This window comes from Stegostoma tigrinum, chromosome 9 (assembly GCF_030684315.1).
Source record: "Stegostoma tigrinum isolate sSteTig4 chromosome 9, sSteTig4.hap1, whole genome shotgun sequence".
Taxonomy (NCBI): domain Eukaryota; kingdom Metazoa; phylum Chordata; class Chondrichthyes; order Orectolobiformes; family Stegostomatidae; genus Stegostoma; species Stegostoma tigrinum.
This window is the reverse complement of record NC_081362.1, coordinates 90,691,596-90,714,979: the sequence shown is the minus strand read 5'-3', so window position 1 is coordinate 90,714,979 and position 23,384 is coordinate 90,691,596.

The following is a 23,384-nucleotide window of genomic DNA, read 5'->3' as shown; positions in this document are numbered from 1 at the left end:
CCTCTAGTTTTAGGCTCCCCTACCCTGGGGTAAAGCTGTTGGCTATATACCTTATCTGCTGCCTCTCATGATTTTATGATCCGCTATAAGATCAGACCTTAGTCTCCTGCACTCAACCTGCCCAGAGATATTATGACACACCTCTGGAGAAGGTGGACTTGAAGCTGGGACTCCTGGCTCAGAGGTAGGGATATTACCACTATGTGACATGAGCTCCATTCCTCCTATTTCTATTTTTAATGACTATATTTCTTATGGAGAAAACATATGTGCATTTATGTAGCACCTTTGACAACCTCAGAACGCCATGGACAATTTAATGGTGCAGCGGAATGCCACCATGCCTTGAGTTCCAGCCTCATGGAATGAGAGTGACGCTCAGTACCTCCCTGATGGATGTAAAAGATCCCTGGGACTATGTTGCAAAAGGATCTGATGCCCCTTCCAGTGTCCTGGCTAACATTAACCCCTCATTCAACCTCAGAAAAACAGATATTTGGTCTTTAATCACGTGGTCGTGTAGGGGAAGTTGCTGAGCACAAACTGGGTCTGGCGCTTCCTATGTTACAACCAGGGCTATGTTTCAGAAAGTCTTTCTTTGGTTGTAAAGAGCGGGGAGGGGTCCAGAAGTCACAAGCTGTGCTGTATATTTGAAAAATCTAACTTCAAAAGACAGGCATAAACCGAGCAGCAACATGGTAATTGCTGGGTTCCCAGGGGCTAGTCTCTGAACCTCAGCTTCTTCTATTTGGTATTTATCATCTTGATGTGGAGTTGGAAAATCAAAGCTGGTGGGAGTGTGGTGAACAGCATTCAAGAAACCAATGATTGGCAAGTGGTTTCGAATGTGAAGAAATGGCACTTAATGATGCTGTATATATTGATTGGAAGATAAACGAGCTAAGCCAAGAGGAGGTGGGGTAGGAAGCCTGGAGAGCAGATGTAAATCGGTCATTCAAAATGCCTCTCACAGAGGAGATAGTGATAAACGAGGCAAATGTAGACTCAGGCAGCAATCCAGAGCTTGACCCCCACATTTAAGACCATGCCGATGGCTTTCCATCATCTAATGGTGAGACCTTAAGATCAGATCAGGTGCAGGCCATTCAGCCCTTCAAACATTTCACACAGAAACAGGAGAAGGCCTTGTCAACCCCTCAGACAAATCTACACTTCAAATCAGACCGTGGCTGATCTACACTTTTGAAGTCTATTTGGATCAAAGAAGCATACAAGAGGCCATTCAGCCCATCAAGTCTGTGAAGACTGACTAGAAAATGGCTGCCCATTCTAATCCAACCTTCCACCACCTAATCTGTAGCCTCACAGGTTACAGTAATTCATGGGTAGATTCAAGTCGTAATATTGTACATTTTGGCTGTCGCCATTCTACCTCCCCTGTTCCAAGGAGGACAATCTTAACCTCTCCAATCTTTTGTCATAATTGCCATTATCAAGCCTTGGCAACGTCCTTGTAAATCTCTTCTGTACTCTCTCCAGAGTAATTATGTCCTTCCTCTGACCAGTACAGAACTCAAAACTCCAACTGTGGCTTAACCAGCATTTTGTAAGCTCCTTATGTCTCTGATATTCTTGCCCGAAGAAAATAAATTTATCTCAGAATTGGAGGCTCCGGCTCTCCAATTGGCTCTCCACATTTGACTATTGACGCTTGCCTGTCATAAATCTCTCTGACTCAATTTTGAGTGAATTCAATGACATGGTGGGATCAAGTACATTATGTCTGGGAGCAGCTTTGTGCAGTTCTGCCTGAGAGGCAGGAGGTGCCTTGATATCCCGGCCAACATTCTTCCCTTGTTCCAAAAGCTGATTGACTGAGCTGCCTCTCTCATTGCTGTCGGCACGTTCACAGTCAGATTTGATTCAAGGATAAACCTTGGAGATCATTAATATTTGGAATGTTCCATCCTGACAAGCAGAGAAGACTGTCATGGATCATTGGATATATTCAATGATGAGCGTGATAGATGTTAACGTTTATAGAGGAACTTGCAAGAAAGTGTCATCTTCTGTCAGGTGAGAAATGATCTTCTTAATAATTAACAATCACTGCTCTTGATTGGTTAAGCCTGGATGTGGACTCAGAAGAATACTCAGACCACAGAGAGAGCTGAAGCTAGAGATGTAGCATGGAATAGACAATTAAAAACCATTATAAGTTTAACCTGACACATATATCAATAGCTAGTGCCAATCTCCACAGCTCCAAGATAGTTTCTGTCTTGGAATCTAGAACTGGCAGTTACAGGATACAATTAAGGAATCTAAACCTATCGCAGGAGTCTCCCCCTTAAGATGGAGTCAAGGATAAACCTTGGAGATCATTAATATTTGGAATGTTCCATCCTGACAAGCAGAGAAGACTGTCATGGATCATTGGATATATTCAATGATGAGCGTGATAGATGTTAACGTTTATAGAGGAACTTGCAAGAAAGTGTCATCTTCTGTCAGGTGAGAAATGATCTTTTTTCAGTGTTAGAATAGGCTCAAAAGGGCTGAATGGCCTACAGCTGCTCCTATTTCTTATGTCCTAATGATCTCCTCAGCTCAGGTCAAGGAGCAGCCAGGTTGGTCTTTATTACTGTAATCGTTTAATGCTTTACGATGTCAAATTACCCCACACTGTGAATCAAATCTGACTGTGAACGTGCCGACAGCAATGAGAGAGGCAGCTCAGTCAATCAGCTTTTGGAACAAGGGAAGAATGTTGGCCGGGATACCAAGGCACCTCCTGCCTCTCAGGCAGAACTGCACAAAGCTGCTCCCAGGCATAATGTACTTTATCCCACCATGTCATTGAATTCACTCAAAATTGAGTCAGAGAGATTTATGACAGGCAAGCGTCAATAGTCAAATGTGATGAGGAACAGAGAGAAAAGTGGGATTGAGATCAGAAAGATGAAGCAGATTCGATGGGCTGAATGGCCTGACTTTGTTCCAAAATCCCATGTTCCCATGTTCAACACTGTGACATTCTTAAAATTGTGATGTGGAATCTTTTTACATTAGATTGGAACAAACAGCCTTCATCTCTCTATTTATCGTCTATCTTAATCTGTATCACTCTATCTATATCTATCATCGATCTCGTTCTCACTGACTATATATTATAGCTTTCCTAATTTAATTACGTTTATTCTTAGATTGACACCATCATGCTCAATGAAATTATTCAGTGAGGCTTGAAAGTGCTCATTACTGTCTGTCTGTCTCAATAACCCATTGCCTATAATTGAGACAGAGTATAGCTGTGATATTTCACCCACGTCAGAGCTGTTGACAGTCGTTGGGATGTTAGATTTATGGAAGAAAAATAAGTTTCAATCTCAGAGAAAGCAGGTGACGATTCACAGCAAAAATGATCATGTCAGCATTTGGTTAGCTCTGCTTTCCAACACCACAGGATCTAAAGGGTTAGAGGGTTATCATTAGTAGTGAAAGGCGCTATTTGGTCTATCAAGCCCATACCGGCTCTCTGTACTGCAAATTCTTCAGTCCCACTCCCCTCCCTATACCCATAGCCCCTCACATTTACTTCCCTCAGGTGTCCCTGCCATTTCCCATTCAACTTGTCTGTCATCGCTGCCAGCGTCTCCTCATGAAGTCTGAGTTCCAGGTCACTGGGTAAAAGCTTTCTTCCTCACATCCCCTCTGCATCTCTTGGCCAAACCCTTAAATTCTTGTCCCCTTGCCCTCGTAACATCATCCACCCAGATCTAAACCAGTCGTAATCCTGGATACTCAACCAGCAACTAGCCCCAACTCTTCCATGGCTTGTTCCCCCAGACCTCAAGCACTCTGCTAATTCTTTTCTCCCCTCTTTTAAACTGAAATACTTTGGGCCATCAAATACTCCCAAGACAAGGACAGCGCAAGTTTAAGGATCAAATAAAGTCTCCTCTACTCTTTTAAAACTGAAAATAAAGCTCTCTCGACATTATCCCTATCAAACAATCCCAGGACAGTTTCAGCACTGGTTTGAGCTAAAGAGTAAAGCCACCTCTACTCTTTTAAACTGAAAATAAAGCTCTCTCTACTCTGTCCCCATCAAACACACCTGGGACAGACTCAACACTGAGTTAGATACACAGAGTAAAGCTTCTTCTACACTGTCCCCATCAAACATTCCAAGGACAGGGGCAGAACATAGTTAGATGTAAATTCCCCACAAATATTTCTAAAACAGGGAGGCAAAAAAAAAGCCCCTACAGCAGCACCATATCAAGCTATAGCACAAATTTACATCCTTACATCCTTAGAACCTTACATAATGAAACAAAAACTTAGTAGATTACAATTACATTATCTGGAGTGATATTGCATCCCAGCCCCTGCGGTGCCCTGTTGCAGGTTGGGTGGATCAGCCATGCTAAGCTGCCCCGTAGTGTCCAGGGATGTGTATGCTATGTGATTTAGCTATGGGAAATGTGACATTACTGGAATGGGTAGGATGATCTTCGAAGGGTCATTGCACACTTGATGGGCTGAAGCCCTTCACTCACCCATATGGCACTGCATGCTCCATCTCCAGGGCCACCCGAACACAGGCTATTCGACCAGGACTGTCCTCACATCTGACCGTGGCTCCATCCTCAGTGAAAGGAGCCGATCAGGAATGAGAATGCGTTGTAGACTATAAACGCGGGAGTCACTTACAGCAGCTTATTGTCTGCCCTAGGTCACTCCAGACCACAGATTGAAGCTGTAGGCCATTCAGCCGTTTGAGCCTATTCTGACATTGAAGAAGATCATTACTCACCTGACAGAAGATGACACCTTTTTTTGCAAGTTCCTCGATAAACGTTAACACCTATCGCACTCTTCGTTGAATATGTCCAATGATCCATGGCCCAGCCTTTTCTGCTAGTTAGGATGGAACATTCCAAATGTTAATGACTTCCAAAGATTATCCTTGACTCCATCCTAAGGGGGAGACTCCTGCGATGGGGTTAGAGCACGGTGTGCTTTTTATCAGGTGACAGTCACGTCGCATCTTCAGGTGAGCCTGATCTAGCTGCTGGATATTAAAGCAACACATCAGTGGGATCGGGGATCAACCAAGCTTTGGACAGGAGCACAGGATCTGGTTCTGGATACTGCAGAGGAGGCAAGAGACCGCGCAATCTGCTGCCTCTATGCATTGGATAGACTTCATGAAACACTGATGTCGAAATGTAGGGAGGGAAAGATTTAAAAATGCAAATACACAAATGAGCTTTGATACATTTTTATGTCTCAAAGGTCTGGAAACACCAGCTCAATTGCTACAGCTGCTCCTGGGCTGAGCAGGTTGACAGGATGAGACCACATGACCGTAAGGTGTAGGAGCAGAAGCGTTGTCAGATGTATGGGCTAGAGCTCTACCACTCAGTGAGATTGTGGTTGCTCTGATAACCTCAATGCCACTTTCCTGCCTTTTTCCTATGTCCCTTAATTCTCTGACTGATTAGAACCATATCTCAGCCTTGAATATATTTAATGACGCAGCCTTGACTGCCCCAGAATTCCACTCATCTCGGAGAGGCGACATTCCTTCTCCCTGATTGCCTCACAGCGCCATGGACTCAGGCTCGATTCCACCCTGGGGCGACTGTCTGTGTGGAGTCTGCACATTCTCCCTGTGTCTGCGTGGGTTTCCTCCGGGTGCTCCGGTTTCCTCCCACAGTCCAAAGATGTGCAGGTTGGGTGGATCAGCCATGCTAAGCTGCCCCGTAGTGTCCAGGGATGTGTATGCTATGTGATTTAGCTATGGGAAATATGACATTACTGGAATGGGTAGGATGATCTTCGAAGGGTCAGTGCACACTTGATGGGCTGAATGGCCTCTATTTGCACCAACAATGATCTTTCTTCCACGATTCACCAGACAGGGTTCATCGTCAAATTGAAAGCAGCAAGCACTGCAAAGAAAGCTCTGACATGGATAACCAATGAAGGAGGGGACTGGCCACAGTGCTGATTGCCTACCACAGTTGAATAGTTTGCTTACATTCACCACCATTTACCACATGGGTAAACCAGGCATGAAACGTAGCCCAAAATTCATCAACGTTCTTCAGAAGACAAGGAAGAAAATATGAGTGTCTAAAACAACTCTTCACAGTGAGACTAATCATTTTAATAGCAGTGATATATATCAGAACTGAAAAAGAGTCATATCAAACCTGAAACATTAACTCTGTTTCTCTCCCCACGGATGCTGCCAGACCTGCCGAGTTCACTTCTGCTCCTTCTGTGTTTGTTTCGGGTATCCAGCATCTGCAGTATTTCGCTTCTTTAAATGAAACTGTTGGTTCACAAACAACATTCTTATTTGTCAATGTAGCCTCTTTAAATAGTTGTTACCTTTTTATATCGGTCTCTGGAATTAATTTTCACTGCATTTCATTTCAAGAAGAAATGAGGTAACTCTGTGTCATACGACTGGAAGGGTCATGTTATTAACTGGCAGTGTGGAAACAGACCATTCGTCCCAACAAGTTCATACTCACCCTCTGAAGAACATCCCACCATGACAAATCCCCCTCATTTATCCCTGTAACTCCGTATTTTCCATCTAACCCGTACATCCCTGAGCACTATGGGTAATTTAGCTTGGCCAATCCACCTAACCACATCTTTGGGCTGTGGGATACAGTTGACCTTGTATTTTCTTCACCCCTGTGATACTTTGATACTCACAGAATAGTTAATTTTTGTTTAATCTGAGGATGGAGTGATGGTGGTAGAGAGAGAGAGCAAGAGCGAGAAAAACTGCAACAGGAACATCAGACCACACAAGTTCAGAGGGTTCGGGATCCAGGATTTGAATAAATCACCTCCTAATCGCCAGAAGGATGAGGCTGACCTAGCAGGCATGCTCTCTCCCATTCTCACTCTGTAGCTCAGAACACCAGAGATTAGATTCCAGGTCACACACAATCCTGGTGGATAATAAAATGTGAGGCTGGATGAACACAGCAGGCCATGCAGCATCTCAGGAGCACAAATGCTGACGTTTCGGGCCTAGACCCTTCATCAGAGAGGGGGATGGGGAGAGGGAACTGGAATAAATAGGGAGAGAGGGGGAGGCGGACCGAAGATGGAGAGAAAAGAAGATAGGTGGAGAGGAGAGTATGGGTGGGGAGGTAGGGAGGGGATAGGTCAGTCCAGGGAAGACAGACAGGTCAAGGAGGTGGGATGAGGTTAGTAGGTAGGAAATGGAGGTGCGGCTTGAGGTGGGAGGAAGGGATAGGTGAGAGGAAGAACAGGTTAGAGAGGCGGGGCCAAGCTGGGCTGGTTTTGGGATGCAGTGGGGGGAGGGGACGAGCTGGGCTGGTTTTGGGATGCGGTGGGGGAAGGGGAGATTTTGAAGCTGGTGAAGTCCACATTGATACCATTGGGCTGCAGGGTTCCCAAGCAGAATATGAGTTGCTGTTCCTGCAACCTTCGGTGGCATCATTATGGCACTGCAGGAGGCCCATGATGGACATGTCATCTAAGGAATGGGAGGGGGAGTTCAAATGGTTCGCGACTGGGAGGTGCAGTTGTTTATTGTGAACCGAGCGGAGATGTTCTGCAAAGCGGTCCCCAAGCCTCCGCTTGGTTTCCCCAATGTAGAGGAAGCCACACCAGGTACAGTGGATGCAGTATACCACATTGGCAGATGTGCAGGTGAACATCTGCTTGATATGGAAAGTCATCTTGGGGCCTGGGATAGGGGTGAGGGAGGAGGTGTGGGGGCAAGTGTAGCACTTCCTGCGGTTGCAGGGGAAGGTGCCGGGTGTGGTGGGGTTGGAGGGGAGTGTGGAGCGGACAAGGGAGTCACGGAGAGAGTGGTCTCTCCGGAAGGCAGACAAGGGTGGGGATGGAAAAATGTCTTGGGTGGTGGGGTCGAATTGTAGATGGCGGAAGTGTCGGAGGATGATGCGTTGTATCCGGAGGTTGGTGGGATGGTATGTGAGAATGAGGGGATCCTCTGGGGACGGTTGTGGCAGGGGCGGGGTGTGAGGGATGTGTTGCGGGAAATGCGGGAGATGCGGTCAAGGGCATTCTCGACCACTGTGGGGGGCAAGTTGTGGTCCTTGAAGAACATGGGCTTCACAAGTTTCAAAATCTCCCCTCTCCCCACTGCATCCCAAAACCAGCCCAACTTGGCCCCGCCTCCCTAACCTGTTCTTCCTCTCACCTATCCCCTCCTCCCACCTCAAGCCACATCTCCATTTCCTACCTACCAACCTCATCCCACCTCCTTGACCTGTCCGTCCTCCCTGGACTGTCCTATCCCCTCCCTACCTCCCCACCCATACTCTCCTCTCCACCTATCTTCTTTTCTCTCCATCTTCGGTCCGCCTCCCCATCTCTCCCTATTTATTTCAGAACCCTCTCCCCATCCCCCTCTCTGATGAAGGGTCTAGGCCTGAAACATCAGCCTTTGTGCTCCTGAGATGCTGCATGGCCTGCTGTGTTCATCCAGCTCCACACTTTGTTATCTTGGATTCTCCAGCATCTGCAGTTCCCATTATCTCTGATAACATTCATGGCTATTGCCAAGTGCTGGTAAATGGGATTGTTGAAAGTCAAGGGTTTTCTCACATGTCTCGATGAGCTGAAGGGCCTCTCCTACAGCGTATGATTCCACGATCCTATGATTCACTCCTGCCTTAACTTCTCAGCTGCTGAAAATCTCATGCATTCATGTCAACCTTATTTCTCTTCATGGTTATAAAGATCTGATGCCAGAGAAATAAAGAACCCCTGCTTCACGATCTTTGCTCTGTCTCTGTGGTTAAACCTCCCGTTACACACCACCCACCCTCTTCAGTGAATGCCATCAACCCCAAAGTATGCAGACCCAGTATTGGGCCATTCAGTCATCTCAGAACGACAAACTCCAGAGTGAAAGAGAGTCATCTTCAGGGCCAATGGATGAACGAAGAAGAAGTGAAAGTTAAAGTCTTACTGCCTTTGACCTCCTGCTTGATAAGTGTCACGTATTTCAAAGATACTGTTAAAAGATGAAGCTGATGGGCATTGGGGTCAATGTTTCAAAGGGGTCTGTTGGAATTCAGAAAAGCGCCCCCTTGAGGCCAGCTTGGAGATTAACAACCCCTTCTCTCATTTGCGTGGCTGCAACATCAGGCCCACTCCATTGAAATATCTGCAGACTGCCTCTCGCCAAATACAGGGTCTGAGCTTTAAGACGATGAATCCTGTCTAGAGTCATAGCGAAACAGATGCTTTGGCCCAACTTATCCATGCCAACCACGTTTCCCAAGCCAAACTTGTCCCATTTGCCAGCATTTGGCCCATGTCCCTCTAAACCCTTTCTATTCATGTGCCCATCCAGATGCCTTTACAATGTTGTAATTGTACCAGCCTCCACCACTTCTTCTGGCAGCTCATTCCATGCAACTCAAGTCCCTTTTCACCAGTTTCTTGTTTACACTGGGAGGACAAACAAGGTCTTTGGCACTAATTCTGAATGCTTTTTTTGAAAGTTGAGAACCCTTTGCAGAGTGTTGGGAGGCCCATCTTAGTCCCACCAACTAGAATGATCTGACTTACAGCATCAAGTTGTTTTAAAAAGCAAGTTTGTAGATCAGAGATGATTCACAACAATGATCCCTGTTCTGAAGGGATTCTCTTATGACCAAAGGATAAACGGGTTCGGACCCTACTCAGTAGAGTTTAGAGGAATGAGAGGTGATCTCATTGAAACATATTCACTTCTTAAGGGGCTTGAGAGGGTGAATGCTGAGAGGTTGTTTCCCTTCATGGGAGAGTCCAGGACCAAAGGCATAGCCTCAGAATAAAGAGGCGCCAATTTAAGACTGAGATGAGGAAGAATTTCTTCTCTCAGAGGGTTGTGAGTCTTTGGAACTCCTTTCCACAGAATTGTTTTAGTGCAGAAAAGAGCCATTCGGCCTATCATCCCTGGCCTGACTCCATTATCTAGAGCCATCTCTTGCCTTTTTCCCATATTGCTGCACACCATTTCCATCCAAATAACCATCTAATGTCTCTCTTGAATGCTCCAATTGAACCTGCATCCACTACATTTCCAGGCAGTGCGCACCATAAGATCATAAGAAATGGGAACAAGAATAGACCTCTTGGCCCCTTGAGCATGCTCCACACATACACATTCCCTCTCTCTCTCTCTCTCTGTATCTATCTCTCTCTCTCTCTCTCTCTCTGTCTCTCTCTCTCTCTCAGTTGCAGTCCCAGCTGTAACCACAACCAAGGGTGGTGCTAGTGAGCTGCTGGGCCCTCTGATTGGTCTGGCAATTCTTGTAGGGAGCAATCCCTGGATTGGATGGTGGGAGGCCAGGAAAATGTGGTCATAGGGCCATTGCACCTCCAACTGCAATCACTTCTGCCTTCGAAGCCACTGCTGTCTCTCTCTGAAGACCAGCCCTGGGAGCAAATTGCAGGAAGAAATGATTCTGTTGTTTAGACCAAAGGGCATTTCACCTTGCCTGCTGCAGCCTCAAAATGTCCCGATGCATATTGAAGAGCAGTTAAACACTACCCGAAAAGTAGCCGCTGTTGCCGCGCCTGAGATACAGCAGCCCAGGTATGCACAGCAAGATCCCACAAGCAGTATAACCAGATGATCTGTTTTGGTGACGGCGAGTAAATAATGGTTAGGACAACAACAACTTGTATTTACGTAACCCATTTAAAGCAGCGGAATGTCCAGAGGACACCTCTATCTGCATTTTTTTGAAATAGAGTCATTGGTTCATTTTAGTCTATCTCAGAGGAGCAGCTGGGGCCTGGGTTTAACATTGATCTGACAGGCAAGTGAAAACGGGCTGAGACTGTAAGGTTCCATTATATTCTCAAGTCTCTCAAGCGGGCTGTAAACCTCTTGCACTGTAGGTTTTTGACACAATAGCCGAGTGTCAAACCGCTGATTTACAGCCTCTAAAGATGAGTGACCTTACAGAAGTTTACAAAATCATGAGAGGCGTAGATAAGGTGAATTGCCAAGGTCTTTTCCCCAGGGTGGGGGAGTCCAGAACTAGAGGGTCTAGGTTTAAGATGAGAGGTAAAAGATTTAAAAGGAGCATAAGGGGCAACATTTTCATGCAGAGGGCGGTGCGTGTATGGAATGAACTGCCGGAGGAAGTGGTTGGGGCTGGTACCATGACAACATTTAAAGCGTATCTGGATAGGTATATGAGTAGGAAGGGTTTAGAGGGATATGGCCAAATGCTGGTAAATGGGACCAGATTAAATTAGAATATCTGGTCAGCATGGACAACTTGGAGCAAGGGGTCTGTTTTCATGCTGTACATCTCTATGATTCTACGAATCTAAGTCGAAGTGGGTTTGAAACATGGGGACAGCTCCACGGTATCTCTTGGTGAACTCAATAACCGAGCTGAACTGAATGGGATGAGCTCCTTTCAAACATTATGTCCCAGTGCCTCGATGAGCTCACATTGTGGAGGAACTGAGCTCAGTGCCTCCCAGGGATTAACGATTAAGAAAAACAGCAATGGCTGGAAATTTTTACCGATGGAATCCTCTCAGCAAGCACTCCCCACAATGTAGTCATGAAAGTCTGATAAATTGCTGTCTACATGTTGTCATGGGAACCCCGCTCAGGCATTGAGATGCAGAGACAATGCAATTTTAGTTTGAAACCAAACGTTACATTGTGTAGCACCTGCACTATCAAAGCACGGTCTGTCCATAGCAGTGGGTTTGTAAAGTGGGACAGTCGTATAGCCGATTGTGCTCCTATCCCAGATGCCAAGCCTCAGCCCCAGGGAGTGTGGGTTCAAAGCCAACATGGCAGACGGTGGAATTTGAATTCAGTTAATAGTATCTGGGATGTAAAATTATTTTTTGTGATGGTGGCCGTGGAAATGATAATCGATTAGGCTGTTTTTCAAAAATAAAACACACATCACCTATCTCCCTTCATGGAAATCCACCATCCTTACCCAGTCTGGCCGACCTGTAACTCCATGCGGTTTACTGCTATCTACTGAACTCAGCAGTGGACCATAAACAACGGCCTTATCCATAATGAAAATAAAGCACCTTTTGGCTCATCTTAGTTCCACCATCCACAATGACCCGAGTCACAGTAACTAAGGGGCATTCCAAGAATTTGTTGTCCTCTTTATATCATTTGGGAGTCCATTCACATTTTGGCCCCTCTTTGGATGAAGCGTTCCCTGAAATTGTTCTAAATTTGGCATTTTCTGGTTTAAATTGAAGCCTAATAATCTTTTCTATACAGCTCACTTCCCTGAATACACTGGAGAAGTTGTGATACTGTCAGGAGCTCTTTGTTCCTTGCAGAGTCACCATGGAGACAAGGTTAGGGGTGTAGGTGCCAGGCAAAGTCTGATTCAAAATGTCTCCCCAAGAGTAGATCTGGTGAAGGGTGAAAGGAAGACTGAGTGCCTCATTAGCTGCGAATTTGGAAGAAGGTTGTCATACCAACGTGGATCAAGTCAATGTGGTATCTTCTCTTGTCACCAAAATGGAGTCTCTAAGGTCCAGTTAAATGAAGATCCATGGTAGGCTTCAGTATTGAAACAAATGGCAGCCAATGAAAACAACAGCAATGCCAATTCCTCCCTAATCAAGCTTTAATTTGAGTACACTGAGCTGGATTCCCTCTTCCCAATGGTGTATGCTATCATACAGAGCTCTTTGATGTCTCCCTTGCCCATCGCTACTTTCAGGCTAAAGGTCATAAATCTCTATGACCAAGTAAAGGTATGAGGGGAGAAGGTGGAAGAGGTGATGGCCTTGTGGTACTGTTAATCCAGGAAACTCAGTGAATGTTCTGGGGACTTGGGTTCAAATCCTGCCACAGGAGATTTGAAATTGAATTCAATAAAGAGTCTGGAACTAAGAGTCTAATAATGACCACGAATCCATTCACAATTGTCAGAAGGAAACCATCTGATTCACTGATGCCCTTTGGAGAAGGAAATCTGCCATCCAATCCTGGCCTGAACTAAATGTGACTCCAGACCCACAGTAATGTGGTTGACTCTTCAACTGCCGTCTGGGCCATCAGGGATGGGTAACAAATTCTGGCCTAGCCAGCAATACCCTCATCCCATGGATGAATAATAAGAAGATACTTCACTGAGGTCTGGTCCAAAGCCAAAGTTTGCCTAAAACCTGACCAAAGGGTAAGTTCTAAGGAGCATCTTGATGGGAACCAGGTGAGCAGGGGTAATGAGTGAGTGGCATTTAGCACAGGGCAGTTAGAGGCATGTAGATTTGGTTGGGCTGAAGTTGACAGAGGTGGGAGGTTAGCTGGGGAATGGCTGAAAGATTCAGATTGAAGCTGAGAAGGGCATGCATTGGTCGATCTGCTCTATAAGCTCTTGGGTCTAAGCTCTGGACTTTCCCCCTTAAACTTTTCCACCTCTCTATCATACCGTACTCCATTAGACGCTCCTTAAAATTAGCCTCATTGAGCAAGCTTTTGGTCACCTAATGGCTCCATATGTCACGTGGTATTTTGCTTTATAACATTCCTGTGAAAACCTTGGGAATTTTTTTGACATGAAAGGCACGATATAAATATACAAACGTAAGGCTGCAGGAAATTGAAATAGAATTGACACTCAACCCGTCAATCCTATTCTATGAGATCATGGTACAGTGAGCAGTGTTGGCTCCCTTATGTAAGAGAAGATATTATTTCATTGAAGACAGTTCAGAGAAGGTTCACCAGGACAATCCCTGGGATGGAGTGATTGTCTTATGAGCCAAGTTTGGGGACTGGATTCATTGGCGCTTATGAGAATGATCTCATTGAAACATATAGGATTCTTGAGGCTTGACAGGGTGAATGCTTAGAGGATGTTTCCCCTCATGGATGACTCTAGAACCAGAGGGCATTGTCTTAGAGAAAAGGGGCATCAAATTTAAGACTGAGATGAGGTGGAATTTCTTCTCTCAAAGGGTTGTGAGCCCTTGTGTATATCTAAGGCTGACACAGATAGATCCTTGATGAGTTGGGAAATCAGGGGTAACGATATAAGGAATGTCGGGTAAGCCATGATCCTATTGAATGGTGGAGGAGGCTTGAGAAGTCGAACTGCCTGCTCCTGTTCATATTTCTTATGGGCTAATGGTTTATCTGATTGTGGCCTTAATTCCACTTTTCTGCCTGCCCTCATACCTCGGCTCCCTTGTTGTTTACTCTTAGCTTTGAAATATTCAATCGCTCAGCCTCCACTGGTAGAGAGTTCCAGTTGCGATGGAGAGAATTTGGGGCTCAACTTTCTGGGAGTGAAAATGAAGAATCTGGTACCAACTGGAGTTGTGGATACTTTGAATAGGAAACTAAACAAGTTCAGGGTTTGAGTGAAGATTTATTGCTCGGGTGCAGGTTGTAAATGTTGGTGTTTTTGCCAAGCTGGGGGATTTGATAGCAGACGTTTCTTCCCCTTTTCTAGGTGACATACTCAGTGCTATGGAGCCTCCTGTGAGGTGCTGCTTTGAATTTATATGGTCCAGTTACAAGACAACAGTGCTTCACAGCACTTAAGATGTCACCTATCACAGCATCCCTACTGTGTGGAAACAGGCCCTTCAGCCCAACAAGTCCACGCTGAACCTCAGAGCATCCCACCAAGACCCTTCACCCTATAGCCCCCCTAATCTACACATCCCTGAACACTATGGGGCTGTTTAGCACAGCCAATCCACCTGGCCTGCACATCTTTGGACTGTGGGAGGAAACCAGAGCACCCGGAGGGACCCACACAGACACTGGGAGAATGTGCAAACTCCACACAGACAGTCGTCTGAGGCTGGAATCAAACTCAGGTCCCTGATGCTGTGAGGCTGCAGTGCTAACCACTCAGCCACCTAGTAAGGGGGACAGGAAACATCTGCTATCGAACCTTCCAGCTCAGCGAACACACCAATATCTACGAGCAAAACAAGTGTACACGAGGGTCAAAAGAATATTGGTAAGGTGCAATGAAGTCAGGTTGGTGGAGGTATAAAACCAGCATGGATCCATTGGGCCAAATGGCCTGCTTCTTTGGGGTTCACTCTTTTTAAATCATTTACGAGGTTAAGTTTGCAAATCGTTTGGTTCCATTCTGACACTGAGGAGACTTGCTACCATTTGGAGCCATTTGGATCTCTTAATGCTCGAGTACTATCACAAGGACTATCACAACGGTGTTGTGAAACTTGAAAGGGTGCAGAAAATATTTACAAGTACGTTGCCAGGGTTGAAGTGTTTGAACTGTAGGGAGAGGCTGAATAGGCTGGGGCTATTTTCCCCTGCAGCGTCAGAGGCTGAGGGGTGACCATATAGAGGCTTATAAAATCATGATGGCCATGGATAGGATGAATTGTCAAAGTATTTTTCAAAGTGTGGGGGAGTCCAAAACTGGAGGGGCATAGGTTTAAGGTGAGAGGGGAAAGATTTAAAAGGGACCTAATGGACAACTTTTACACACAGAGGGTGGTGCGTGTACAGAGTGAGCTGCCAGAGGAAGTGGTGGAGGCTGGTACAATTACAACATTTAAAAGGCATCTGGATGGGTGTAAGAATGGGAAGGGTTTAGAGGGATATGGGCCAAATGCTGGCAAATGGAACTCGTTTAATTTAGGATATCTGGTCAGCATGGACAGGTTGGACTGAAGTATCTGTTTCTAAGCTGTAAATCTCTATGATTCAAGCTGTCTCACTGCCCAAAGATCTGTGCTGGCTGGCTTCGAGAAAGGATTTCACTGGGTAGTGGATGTACGATTGAAGAGGCAATCAACCTTCTGTCATATCTTGCTTAGGATACAAGCATCTTGAACATAAGTATCAGACTGAGGGGCACAGGTTCAGTGCTGGTTGTATCCCAATTTGTACGTTACATCAACTCTGTCTTTCAGCAAGCCAGGTTCACCCTCCTACCTCGTGTGGTTCAGCCTCAAATTCTTTTCTCCTGTGAAGAGCCTCAGATGTTTCATTACATCCATGATTTTAAATAGGCTGTGGAGGAGACGGACCTGGATGGTTCTGAGGATGGTCCTCAGGAGACCTCCCACCCACAGCCTCCAACCTCATTGTTCCCCAACCCCGCACGGCCCGTTTCTATCTCCTTCCCAAAATCCACAAACCTGCCTGCCCTGGTCGACCCATCGTCTCAGCCTGCTCCTGCCCCACCGAACTCATCTCCACCTGTCTGGACTCCATTTTCTCCCCTTTGGTCCAGGAACTCCCCACCTACGTCCGTGACACCACCCACGCCCTCCACCTCCTCCAGGACTTCCAATTCCCTGGCCCCCAACACCTCATCTTCACCATGGACGTCCAGTCCCTATACACCTGCATTCCGCATGCAGATGGCCTCAAGGCCCTCCGCTTCTTCCTGTCCCGCAGGCCCAACCAGTCCCCCTCCACCGACACCCTCATCCGCCTAGCCGAACTCGTCCCCACCCTCAACAACTTCTCTTTTGACTCCTCCCACTTCCTACAGACTAAGGGGGTGGCCATGGGCACCCGCATGGGCCCCAGCTATGCCTGCCTCTTTGTAGGTTACGTGGAACAGTCCCTCTTCCGCACCTACACAGGCCCCAAACCCCGCCTCTTCCTCCGGTACATTGATGACTGTATCGGCGCCGCCTCTTGCTCCCCAGAGGAGCTCGAACAGTTCATCCACTTCACCAACACCTTCCACCCCAACCTTCAGTTCATCTGGGCCATCTCCAGCACATCCCTCACCTTCTTGGACCTCTCAGTCTCCATCTCAGGCAACCAGCTTGTAACTCATGTCCATTTCAAGCCCACCGACTCCCACAGCTACCTAGAATACACCTCCTCCCACCCACCCTCCTGCAAAAATTCCATCCCCTATTCCCAATTCCTCCACCTCCGCCGCATCTGCTCCCACGATAAGACATTCCACTCCCACACATCCCAGATGTCCAAGTTCTTCAAGGACCGCAACTTTCCTCCCACAGTTATCGAGAACTCCCTTGACCGCGTCTCCCGCATTTCCCACAACACATCTCTCACACCCCGCCCCCGCCACAACCGCCAAAAGAGGATCCCCCTCGTTCTCACACTCCACCCCACCAACCTCCGGATACAACGCATCATCCACCGACACTTCCGCCATCTACAATCCGACCCCACCACCCAGACATTTTTCCATCCCCACCCCTGTCTGCTTTCTGGAGAGACCACTCTCTCCGTGACTCCTTTGTTCGCTCCACACTGCCCTCCAACCCCGCCACACCCAGCACCTTCCCCTGCAACCGCAGGAAATGCTACACTTGCCCCCACACCTCCTCCCTCACCCCTATCCCAGGCCCCAAGATGACATTCCACATTAAGCAGAGGTTCACCTGCACATCTGCCAATGTGGTATACTGCATCCACTGTACCCGGTGAGGCTTCCTCTACATTGGGGAAACCAAGCGGAGGCTTGGAGACCGCTTTGCAGAACACCTCCGTTCAGTTCGCAACAAACAACTGCACCTCCCAGTCGCAAACCATTTCCACTCCCCCTCCCATTCTCTAGATGACATGTCCATCATGGGCCTCCTGCGGTGCCACAATGATGCCACCCGAAGGTTGCAGGAACAGCAACTCATATTCCGCCTGGGAACCCTGCAGCCTAATGGCATCAATGTGGACTTCACCGGTTTCAAAATCTCCCCTTCCCCAACGGCATCCCTAAACCAGCCCAGTTCGTCCCCTCCCCCCACTGCACCACACAACCAGCCCAGCTCTTCCCCTCCACCCACTGCATCCCAAAACCAGTCCAACCTGTCTCTGCCTCCCTAACCTGTTCTTCCTCTCACCCATCCCTTCCTCCCACCCCAAGCCGCACCTCCATCTACCTACTAACCTCATCCCACCTCCTTGACCTGTCTGTCTTCCCTGGACTGACCTATCCCCTCCATACTTCCCCACCTATACTCTCTCCACCTATCTTCTTTTCTCTCCATCTTCGGTCCGCCTCCCCCTCTCTCCCTATTTATTCCAGAACCCTCATCCCATCCCCCTCTCTGATGAAGGGTCTAGGCCCGAAACGTCAGCTTTTGTGTTCCTGAGATGCTGCTTGGCCTGCTGTGTTCATCCAGCCTCACATTTTATTATCTTGGTTCTGAGGATGACAGATTTCAGCTACAATGTTTGGGGTTGGAGAGTTTAGCTTGTTCGTCTCGGAGCCAAGGAGAAAAAGTTGAGATTTAATTGGGATGCCCTTCTTTAAGACAATATGTACAAAGCAGAGGTGTTGCCATCTGGCAGACGTAGATTTATGGTTTCGGGCAAGGGGAAAGCAAGGAAGATTTCTTTTATGCAGTGAGTTGTAATGATCTGGAATTCGCTGCAAGAGTGGTGACAATAAATCCAATCTGTGCTTTCAAAAGAAAACTGGATGAGTGAGGTAAAGGAAATTAGTTTGCTGGGTTGCAGAGATGGAGAGCGGGAATGGGATTGACCGGATTGCTCTCCAAGGAGCTGCATGGGTTGAATGGCCTCCTTGTGTGCTTCAATGATTCTTTGGAGAAGAGAGCTTTCTGGTCAATGTATAGCCCCGATGTTTCAGAGTCACAGAGTCAAAGAGTGTGAGCTACTCTCATCACCAAGTCAGCTCATGTAAGGGATTAACACTCCCTGCGGATTGGTAATGAGTTACACTGACCAATGAGATCAGCACAATTTTGAAAGTCAAACAGGGATCCTGTCCTGGTCCCTACCCAGTGCATACTTGCTAAAATGTGCAGAATGGCTGAGGGCAGGACTGTGCTCAGTTGTGCAAAGAGCAGCAAAGAGAAATGTGGGTCCATTCTAAGAAGAGCCAGGAAAATATACGATGAGAACTAGGGTCGTGGCAGACAGGCCAAATCATTTTTTTGGTGCCTGTCTTCACAGTGAAAGCTACCGGAAATCTTCTAGAAATAAATTAGATCCAAGGGACTGGTGAGAATGAGGCGCTGGAAGAAATTAGCATTTGCAGAAAGAAAGTCATATTGGAGAAATAATTAGTCTGAGACTTGGCAAATTCCCAAGATGCAAAATGTTAAAATAGATGGCTATAATTTCTAAAAAAAAGGCTGTGGTGATCACCCTTCAAAATTCTGTAAAATGAGGTTTGCAGATTGGACGGTTAAACATGAACCCACTGTTTAAGTGAGAAGGGAGAGAGAAAACAGGGAACTGCAAGCGTGCTTGGCTGATGTGAGGAAAATAGCAGGGAAAATACTAGATCTATTATAATGTACTACCTCAAAATATTTAGAATACTTATTCCTCAGAAAGATTAAAAAATTGGGCATGTCCACAATAACTCTTACCAATTTTCATTAATGCGCCATAGAAAGCATGCTGTAAAATGTATCATAGCTTGGTGGGGCAACTGTTCTGCTCAAGACCACAAGAAATTTTAGAGTTGTGAACAGAGCCCAATCTATCATGGAAACCAGCGCTCCTTCCACTGACTTCAGCAAGGCATTCGACAAGGTTCCACATGGTAGGCAGGTTTGTAAGGTTAGATCACATCAGATCCAGCGAGAGCCAGCCAACTGCATACAAAATTGGCTTGAAGGTAGGAGACAGAGGGTGGTGGGAGAGGATTGTTTGTCAGACTGGAAGCCTGTAAACAGCAGTCTTCCTCAAAGATCAGTGCTGGGTCCACTGCTTTTTGTCAGTTATATAAACGATTTGGATGCAAATGTAGAAAATAGGTTTGCACATGACACCGGAATTGATGGTGTAGCAGACTGTGAAGAAGGTTATCTCAGAGTATAATGGGATCTCAATCAGATGGGCTAATGGGCCGAGGAGTGGCAAATGGAGTTTAATTTAGCTAGATGTGAGGTGTTGCATTTTGGTGAGGCAAACCAGAGCAGGGCTTACACAGTACAGGGCTGCTAAACAAAGTGACCTAGGAGTGTAGGTAAATAGTTACTGGAAAGTGGAGTTGCAGGAAAACAGGGCAGTGAAGAAAGTGTGTGGTATGCTTGTCTTTATTGGTCAGTGCATTGAGTGTAGGAGTTAAGAGGTTGTGTTGTATCTGTGTGGGGTATTAGAGGAGCCACTCTTAGAATACCGCGCTCAATTCTGGTGGCCCTACTGCAGGAAGAGCGTTGTTAAACTTGAAAGGGTTCAGAAAAGGTTTGCAAAGATATTGCCTGGGTTCGAGGGTTTGAACTATAGGGAGACGTTGAATAGATCGGGGCTATTTTCCCTGGAGCGTCAGAGGCTGAGGGCTAATCTTACAGAGGTTTATAAAATCATGAGGGACATGGATAGGGCGAACAGACAAGCTCTTTTCCCCAGGGTACAGGAGTCCAATCCGGTGGGTGTAGGTTTAAGGTGAGAGGGGAAAGATTTTTAAAAAGACCTCAGGGGTAACATTTTCATGCAGAGGGTCGTGCAGGTATGAAATAAGCTGCCAGAAGAGTTGGGTACAATTATGATATTTAAAAGTCACCTGAATGGATATATGAAGAGGAAACATTTAGAGGGTCACGGGCCAAATGTTGGCAAAGCAGTTTAGCATATCTGGTCAGTATGCACAAGTTGGGCCACATGATCTGTTGCTGTGTTGTAAAACTCTATGCTGTATGACTCTGTCTACACTTTCTGCTGCCACAGAAAGCAACCAAATTAATCCAAGACCCCTCCCACCCTGGTTACAGTATGTTCCATCCCCTTGTATCGGGCAGAAGATACAAAAGTTTGAAAACATACACCAACAGATTCAAGAACAGCTTCTTCCCTGCTGTTGTCAGGCTTATGAACAGAACCCTCATATATTAGAGTTGACCTTTCTCTGTACCTCCTCTGTAACTGTAACACGATATTCTGCATTCTGTTCTCTTACTCTGATGTACACATGTAAGCTCTGATTTACCATACTTTTCACTTTATCTTAGTACATGCGACAATAATATACCAAATCAAATATAATCATCTAATTGGACAGAGGTCCAATTAGACTTAGGAAGGGGAAAACGTGTTTGACAAACCAGGGTTTCTTGAGAATATTACCAGCAGAGCCAATAAAGGACAATTTATTTGGATTTTTAGAAGTTTTTTGAAAAAGGCATAAATAAGAAGCGATAGGGTTAGGGTTAAGTATAGGCCCGAAACGTCAGCTTTTGTGTTCCTGAGATGTTGCTTGGCCTGCTGTGTTCATCCAGCTCCACACTTTATTATCATAAATAAGAAGCTATTGGAACACGTGGGATCGATTGTAACATTCTGCTGACGATGGAGAAGTGGTTACTGGAAACAGGAGAGACAGCAGGAATAAATGGTGATTCTTGGGTTAGCAGACTGTGACCATAACTCTCAGTGATTGGGCTCCAGCTGTTCACATGGATTAGGGACAAAATGTATTATTTGCAAGTTTGTGTAAGACATAAAAAGATGGTACCACAATTTGTAACAATGATTCAGACAGCGTTCAAGAGGATTTGGTCAGGCTGACTGAGTGGGCAAGAATATATTGTGGATATATTGGTAGGAGGGAGAGAGGTATAGGAGAGAGGTTAAATGATGAGAGATTGGAGAGTGTTGATGTCCAAAGCTTATAAGGCTATGAAAGCTAACATGTAGGTGCAGTAAGCAACTGTAACAGTGAATTGGCCTTTATCACAACAGAACTTAAGAACAGGCTCAGAGACGTTTCTTCAACTTAGAAACTTTGGTGACCACCCACCTGGAATACAGTACTGTTCCCTTACCTAAGGAAGGAGATATGTGCCATTGAGCAAGTGTAGCAGAGGTTCACTGGATTTGTCCCTGGGTCCATGTGCAAGAAAATGCTAAGGATTTGGGTCTATTTTGTCTGGAAAATAGAAGAAAGAAACTGGATCTCATAGAAACTTACAAAATTCTCAACGAGTTAGATGGAGGGGATGCAAGAAGGGTGTTTCCCATGTTTGCAGTGACTAAAACCAAGGGGACTCAGGCTCAAAATGAAATGTGAAAGGCATTAAGGGCTAAGATGAGTGGGAATGTCTTCACCAATAGGATGGTGAATCTTTGAAACTCTCTGCCCCAGCTACCAAAGCTCAGTCATTGAGTGCGTTCAAGAAACAAATTAATCGATGTTGAAATACTGATGACAGCAAGGGGTAAGGGATAGCATATTGTTGTAAATAACCAGCCACAATCAAAAGAAATGGCGGAGTGAGTTTGATGATCCAAGTGGCCTACTTATGCTCCTATCCCATTCTTTATGTTCTTTAAAAGGTAATGACTGAGTGACCAGGCAATTTAAATGCTTTTAATGACAGCTAGCAACTTCCACTCTAGCTATTCTCCACATTCCTCCCCCTACACCTTTTCCCCCTCCCCCCACCCCTATAATCCTGTGTTCGTGCCGGGGTTTCCCACCACACTGTCAGTGCAATTGAGATGGTGGGATGGGAGGGCTTTCTAAAGTTAGGAGTGTCCCAACATTTGGCCAACCATGAGTAAGCACAGAGCAGTGGAGAGCTCAAATTAACCCACCTACTGAGTGATCAGGAGAGATAATAGGAACTGCAGATGCTGGAGAATCCGAGATAACAAGGTGTAGAGCTGGATGAACACAGCGGGCCAAGCAACATCTTAGGAGCAGGAAGGCTGACGTTTTGGGCCTAGACTCTTCATCAGCAATGGGGAAGGGGGAGAGGGTTCTGAAATAAATAGGGAGAGAGGCGGAGGCGGATTGAAGATGGATAGAGGAGAACCACTTATCTTCTCCTCTATCCATTTTCGATCCGTCTCCCCCTCTCTCCCTATTTATTTCAGAAACCCCTTCCCCTCCCCATTTCTGATGAAGGGTCTAGGCCCGAACCGTAAGCTTTTATGCTCCTAAGATGCTGCTTGGCCTGCTGTGCTCATCCAGCTCTACACTTTGTTATCTACTGACTGATCGACATCTGTCTCATGTTCTAGTATGATAGATCAGTTGGGCTTAATCCACAAAGAAGGAAAGGAAGCGTTCGTATTTACATAACACACTTCCTGGCCTCAGGATGTCCCACACCTGCAGTAACTTTACAGCCAATGAATTACTGTTTACAATCCTGGTTGTAATATTGGGAAATGCAGCTGAGAATATGTGCATTCCAAGCTCACACAAATCACTCTATGATAGTGATCAGGTTTTCCATTCTCACGATGACGGTTCAGCAATAAATTTCGACCCAGCCACAGTTTGTAAAACTTTGTCAACTAAGGAATGAGAGGATATTAGAATCATAGAATTTTACAGTACGAAGGAGGCCATGTGACCCATTGTGTCCTTACTGGCTCTGAACTTTACCGCTACCCAGATAGTCCCACTCTCCAGCCCTATCTCCGAAGTCCTCTAAATTCATCCTTTTCAAATATATGGAATCCGCCTTCCCTACTCCCCCAGACA